Source organism: Abrus precatorius, unplaced genomic scaffold (assembly GCF_003935025.1).
Source record: "Abrus precatorius isolate BTA unplaced genomic scaffold, Abrus_2018 Scaffold3, whole genome shotgun sequence".
NCBI classification, from domain to species: Eukaryota; Viridiplantae; Streptophyta; class Magnoliopsida; order Fabales; family Fabaceae; genus Abrus; species Abrus precatorius.
In genome coordinates, this window is record NW_020874373.1 from 13100036 (window position 1) to 13108058 (window position 8023).

At 26.9% G+C, this 8023-nt stretch overlaps 1 pseudogene; it reads right to left on the reverse strand.

Moving 5' to 3' along the window:
* Positions 1-1054: 1054 nt before the first annotated feature.
* On the reverse strand, positions 1055-7703 carry LOC113862202 (annotated as a pseudogene).
* Positions 7704-8023: the final 320 nt, after the last annotated feature.

Sequence of the window (8023 nt, forward strand, 5' to 3'; positions counted from 1 at the left end):
GTGAACAAATAATACTAGACTAAAAGCTTACATTAAAAAAAATATTTATTATCAAATAAAAATGAAAATAGATAGAGTTAAGTTAGATTTTGCAAGTTTAGCCCAATCTCAACTTCTAAATTTAAGGCTCGTGGCTTTTTATTTTTATTTTTATTCCTTATGGGATAGTTAGGTTTTGCAATTTAAGCCTAATCTCAACTTCTTAATTTAAGGCTCAAGTTCGTTATGATTACTTATAGATTTTTTTAAGGTCTAGGCCAATTATTCAAAATTTAATTTTTTTAAAAGGCTTTTAATTCAAATAAATTAGACAAATTTATCCTTAAATTGACAAAAGGGCATACATTTATATATAAATCAACGGATTTAAGATTTAAATAAAAATATAATAATAATAATAATATGATATTATTTACATTTATTTAAATAAATCGGCCTATTACTCGTAAAAAGCTTTTTAGATGACATGAAGCCTGATCTTTTATTTAAATAAACTTTAAAAAAAATCTTGAACTAATTTATTTAATAAAAAATTAGTCCTTAATTATAAGTCTATATATCAAATAATTTTGTTTATGTATCTATATCATCGCTCATCACTAGTTTTGTTGTTAGTATAATGTATTTGACTATTAGTGTATATTCAATGATTATTTTAATAGCACAATTTCTATATAATATATATATATATATATATATATATGTATATATATATATATATTAATAAGATTAACTAAAGTCTAATATGAGTAAATTTTTAAAGAAGTACTTAAAAAAAGAAAATAAAAAGATAAAAGAAATAAAAAAGAATTTATGAGTTCAAATTAATTAATGTATTTCAAATTTTATAAAAGGTACATGAAAGTGATTTTAAAAAAATAAAGGAATAAAAAATGATTTTAAGTTATGAAAGATATTTAAATTTTTAGTAAGTGTTTTAAATACTTATTAAGAAGTTTGATTCAAACATGATCTAATATAAACTATTAGTAAATAAATTATTTTTAGTGATATTGCAGGAAATTTGACCCACTACCAATATGTATCATAATTTTTACCACAAAAACATCTAATCAGAGAAAACGGAGGAAAAATAATAGAAAATAGTAAAAAAGAATATTGAAAAAACTTAAATTATTATTCTTTGGGGACAAAAGAGGATATTACATTTCTTGATAATGTAAGAAGTTAAATAAAATAAAAAGTACGATCTCCTTCACATCTGTCTTCGTTTTTGTTTTAGACATCATTCCTGTGCTCCTAATAGATTCATTGATCGATTCATATCAACAAGTCAAATGATGTCACAGAATAAGGAGAGAGAATCACATTCATTTCCTGCCCAGCCTTCTCAAGTGGACTTGTATGTGGTATCACCTGAATTTAAAATGAAAAAAAGAACACAAAAATGACATGAGTTAGTTTACATGCTAGGGCAACTATATGCATATATGCACAAGTAAACACAAACCAAATTGTACCTTCTTTGGCTCTAAGAAGGAATTTTCATCCATTACATTGGTTGATCTGAGCACTGTCTTTGTTGAACCACTTTGTTGAACTTCTGAGTTCAAACCTTTTATAGAAATGTTAAGACTCTCAGCGACATTTCCAAAATTCACTACCTGCGGAAGTCAACAACTCCAAGTTAAAGTACTATTAAAAAAAAAAACAACACCATATGGAAATTCTGTTCAAAGATTAAAAAAAAAGTAAACATTTCAATTAATTCTTGAAATTTTTTGTTAAATCCAGTTTAATCTTTTCAAAAGAGTCACTCAATAATTTTTTTTGTCGTGAAACATATTAGTCCAAGAACTAATATATACTCGTATTTGTCACTTTCAAGGACATTGCATATAGCAAAACTCAGAATTTCAGTTTAGTTAAAAAGGAACTTGTGTTACCTTTATTCTAAGGTGATTCTTCTTATGTATAGAATTTCGCCAAATAATTGCAGATGCAATAACTGAATTGGGTGAAGAAGTTGTGAGGGTTGAGTTAAGAAGTGTTGCTCCACTAGACCTAATAAAAAGTTTCTGCACCCAATAGCTAGGAGTTCCATAAAGTTGATGAGAGTTGAACACAATTGAATCGGGAATCCACCTACAATGACACATTTACAAAACTTCATGTTATGCATTGGAAATCCACAATTAATTTACCAAAATAAATTGTGCTTATCCTACATCATAAAAATATGACAAAGGGTAGAAGTTTCACAGCAAAAGCATAAGAAATTTACTTCCTGTCGTTGATATTTAAGAAAAGTGGTGCATAGCAAACCATCTTCACGATATCACTGCATCATAAACACAAAAATAAATATAATCAATGAAAAATTGTACATAGATAAGGTTAAAAAGTTTTAAAAAAATTGTAAATAAAGTACATAGAAAAACTATATAGTAAACCTGTTTTTTTCTAGCCCAATAAGAAATCCGGCTTCAGCCACAGCAGACAAAAGGCTTCCATTTCCAGCATCTTCTTTCCACACAGCATATTCACTAATAAAAGCCTGTAGAATGATGTTGAGCATTCATCAATCGAATTATGCAAAAGTCAACAATCTATTAATAATGAATTGAAAAAATGTTCATTAAAATTCAAAAATTAATCAAACCTTTGGACCAGATCGTGATGAACGGTCAAACGCAGTAGACTTAGAAAACATGTCCGCGGCATTTGTATAAATCTAATAAAAACTAAAACACGGTTATCAAAAAATGAAAAAGCATGAAGAAGGATGGGAAAGAATTGACAAATGAGAAAAAGATAAACTCGCTAGCCATAGTTGTAGCAACAAATGAAAACTCAACAAGTAATGTTAGAATGCTATAATTACATGATAATCGAACAAATCAGCTGGTTGATTTATGGGTTTACGGGAAGCATCACAGTTTGAGATAATTTGAATATCTGGGTAGGCTAATCTTATAGCATCGAAGAATTTAATGTAATTTGCTGAAAAGAAACAAAAAAAATTGTTAATAATTGAATAAATCAACATCTTCAGAATCGTGCAAATATCAAAGGTGTTGATCGTTGAATCATACAATTTTTTTTTTTACGGTTAATATATATATGTGAAGAATAATTAATTGTTTGCACATATATATGCTCAAAGAATAAGAATTAAAAACAACAAAACTGCATGCCTTCATAGTTGAAAAGACCACAATCTTCATTTCCAACGCTAACATATCTCAAGTCAAATGGTTTAGGATGTCCCATTGCAGCTCTATAAGAACCCCATTTTGAGAAAGGAGAGCCTCTTGCAAATTCAATGCCATCCAGGACATCCTGTGTAAGTGCACAGATTTCAGAATAATAGTATGTAAATTCATAACCAGTTTGTTTAACGTGTATTTAACAACACACAGTGAAAATTTATGACTAATAAAATTTTATTGAAAATAATAGGATATTATAAAATTTAATGCATTAATAATTATAATTTTTAATAAAAAATTACTATATCTTTTCTTTTTTAATATGTAACTTCAGACAGAATAAAAAAATTTATACATAAAATAAGAAGAAAAGAACGAGAGAAGACAATCATACTTGCACATAAGGTGATATGTCTGATGTATTAACCGCATCATGACGGCTGATACCTAAATTATATTCAATTAATTAGAAAAAAAAAGGGACAAATTCAAGTATCTGATATTGTTGAGTTTAGGACAAGAAGAATATACCAGCATTGAAAACCCATACGGGCAATGCACCAAGGTCCTCTGCTAGCTGCTCATGAAACATTATATAATTAATAATATTTCAACTAAGTATAGGACTCATTCAATTATAATTGTAAAATGAGATACCCACTTGGAGATACTCTGAATAACCAATTCCATCATCACTCCAATAGTTCCAAATATCATTGAAGTGCCCAGGTCTGTCTTCCCATGGTCCAACAGTATCCTTCCATCGATATTGGTTTTTCAGATGATTTCCTTCAACATAAGTGCCACCTAATGCAAAGACATTGTTTTAAATCATTTATTGAGCTAATGTAATTATACTTCATCAGTTATCCACAGACTGATTTAATTATTTATTAAATTAATTTTATCAATTGGTTTCAAAAAGTGTTCTAGCTCAATACAAGGTTGTATGGAATCAGCAACTAGCACACCTAAGTTCGAAGAGTTATAATTGATTATACATACCCGGAAATCTGAGAAATTTTGGTTTCAAATCTGCCACCATTTTGAAAAGGTCGTTTCGGAAGCCATGACCCTGCCTCAAGAGAAGAATCAAGTCAAGAATGAAATACTGGAATATTGCATCGCCAGGCACCAAGTGTGACTTATCATGATTATTATTAATTATTTAATTTTCTTATTAATTGAATTCTCATTGTCATTCTTTAAATTAAACAATACATGCATCGTTATTAACTTTAATTCTCCAAAATATTTTGTTGTAAATTTATTTTTTGAACTACTTAACGTATCTCAATTTTAGTTCTTTTATTACTTTTAATTATTAGAAGGCCATCTAACAATACATTGCAAGCATATTTTCATTAAATTTATTATTGCTTTATGAGGTGTGAATACTACTAACCATATGAGTGTTCAATGGCATGGCTGATACTTGGTCTAGCAAGTAATCGCCTTGGCTAGTTGTGGTTATTTGAAGGCTTGCATGATGATTAGTAGCTCTTGCTATCAGTATTGTCTCCACCCTTTTCCATTTTCTAACTTTAAAATCGTGCCTGCCAAGAACCACTGATTAGCTGTATTAATCATTACAACAAATAATTTTATGGGTCATTGGGTGTAGATCATAAATCTCTACATCTTCTAAATAAAAAGGAACTTACCTGATACTATTCGATGCCAATTTTATGCCATCAACACCAGTGAATGAAAGTTGAAAATTAAACTTTCCTTCTGAACTAACATAGTAGACCACTTTATATTTCTTCCCTTGCTCAATATTCTAAGCATGAAAAAGGATATTAGAAAGATAAAAGTTGCCTTATACTATCAACTATAATATTTTTTCTACTTTCTAATAAAAAAATAAAAGTGCGATATTATACGAGTCTTTTCTTTATTTCATGTTTAATTTTTTTTGTAGATTTCAACTTTAAAATGCAATACAAACTCGAGAAAAATTATAGAATAAATTATATAATCAATATCAATCATTTGCATTTACATACATACATACATACATATATATATATATATATATATATATATATATATATATTGCAAAAATTTCATTTTTATATAGAAAGATGATAAATTTAGGTCATATAATAAATGAATTATTACTATTGATTAAAATTATATGATTAATTTTAAAAATAAATCACATAATTTTTTTAAAAAAGTCTTATGACTTTTATATTTAATGATGACCATTTGTAATAAAATATGGAGGTCATGTGAACGTGTGAATGGTAAATATATATTAATTATTTCTCACCATGCCCCAGTAACCCGGGTTAGAGATTCCAACACCACCTGGCGGGCATGGTTTGTCACCACCACAAAGCACCTTCATATGCAATGCAGCTTCGTTATGCCTAAAGCAAGAGGTACGATTAACAGATACAGAAATGGTTGATTCATTTCCAATAATTGACCATGGATCAATATTTAAGGTATTATTTGTGCCTCCAGCTTCAAAGCCTAAACATAAATTCGTAATAATAGAAAAAAAAAGTCACTTGAAAAATATTGAAATCTAATTGATGAACCTTGAACTAAAAACAAATGGAATTAGAAAGATTTAGGGATATGAAAATGACCTCTATTGCTAACGAGCTCTGCCCATAGTCCTCCAGCACCAGCATGATTAATCTCCTGAAAAATAAATTCATAGAAGTTGGTAAAAACTTTTTGAAAATTGAAATGAGATTCGTTTAGTTTATGGTAATACTGTTTAATTTTGTAAAAAATAGGGTACCACAGTGTCTACATACTAATATATGGTAGTTTTATTTTGTTAAAAAAAAGTAATTTTACTGTTTAAATTTTCATTGATTAATAAATAACATTTTATTATTAAATTTTATCATTTTTATCTTATTATTGTTTCATTATTATGCTATATCACATAAATAAAATGTTGGTTAAATTAACAGATTGGTTCTTTAATTCTTAGTTTTATTTTGAGTTGTTTATTTTTTTTTCTTATCTCATTTATTTAATTTATAAAAATATTTTAAATAAGTCATTTTAATAAAAAAAGTCCAGTTTTATTAAAAAATATCCTTTTCTTTTTTTATGAATTTCGAGCAAAAATATAAAATATTTTAGTAAATTTTTAGTTATTTTTTTCCTTTTTACTCCTCTTACAACAAAATTTTTCCTTTTTTTTTTCTTAAGACAATGACATCAAGGCTAGTATGATACGATTATCTATCCTTGCTTAACTTTTTGTCTTTTCCTGTCTTTATCTTATGATCCCATAATAACCCAACAAAAAAAATCTATCAATTATTTTTAATGTTCCAAAGGATAAAGAGTATGAATGCTACGAGGGAAAAATAATGAGGAAGAGAAAAGAAAAAAAAATTAAAGGAGGAGAGAAATGATCATAAAGGCATAGATGAAAGGTAAGAAGAGGAAAAAAAAAACAACAACCAAAAAACTAATTGAAATATATTTTACTTTTGCTAAAGTTTACAAGAAAAAAATAAAAAATAATTTTTTAATAGAATTAAAGTTTTTGACAAAAAAAGACTTATTTAAAACACTTTTACAAGTTAAAGAATTAAAATGAGAATTTTTTTTTAAAAGACTAAAGCAAAATAAAATCAAAAGTTAAGTGACTACTATAGGCTTCATTTGAGTGAACTTTTAGAGAAGTCATTATAGAAGGAAAAAATTTAGTATAAATAATAAATAAAACTTCTTCTACAATTTAAAAATAATTTATCTCTAGAGAAGTTAAAAAAGAGAGCTTATCTGAACTTCTCAAAAATTAGAAAAATATAAGTTATTTTTAATTTATGGAAAAAAATTATTCACTTTTTATACTGTTTTTTTCTCTTATATTTTTTTTTTAAGTTTACTTCAATAAGGCCCTCAATGTAATTAATTATTAAGAAGTGAATAAAAAGGATAAAGAAAAAAGATATTGATAAATAAAACCTTATAATAGTCTAAAAAAAAGGACTGGGTACAAATTATTTGGAAAATCAACATAAACTTCTGATTAATAAAAGTATATTAAAAAAAATAATGAATGCTGAACAGTTTCAATGCTATAAATAAATAAAATAGAGTGATGACACTAAAAACAGAATATTTTTTTTTACATTGATTGAATTTAGATACACTTTCAAGAAAAGTTTTTAAATGATAAAAAAATTAATATAAAAAATAAATAAAATTTCATTCACACGTTAAAAATAATTTATATCTTCTCAAACTTAAAAAAAAATTCTCAAAAAATAGTAAGATTTGTTTCTAATTTATAAAAAAATAATTTTTTTGGTACAAGAACTTCTTAAAAAATGTACATATACTACTGCTCCTAGTTTTGTTGCTTACCTCAAAGAATACTCCAAGAAATGTGTCAGGAATTCGCCTTGCAGACTCCTTGTTAGTAGCGTCTACAACTAGCGTTGCATTTGCCTCAGCGCAATAACAACGTTGAAAAGCAAGAAAATAAAGCACGAAAATATAGAGCAGAACAGCGAACGAAGCTTTGAAAGAACTCAAGGCCATTATTGACAAGGTTTATGTCACAAAATCTCTGAGTCATGTTGTCCTGGTTTAACAAATCACATATATATATATAAGCAAGGGAAACCAAACTACTTAAATTTAAGGAAACTATTCTTAAAATATTATCTCAATCAAAATATTCTTAAGTAGTATAAAGTGAAAACTTTAAATACTTCTATATTTTCATTTTATACTTATCACTGCACTGTACAATTATTACCAGTGTCATATGAAGCTGGTATGAGCTGGAGCCTCCAAGTATAATTTCATCACATAAAATGGGGAACTGAATAAATTGAAGTAAACCAATATATATAAAG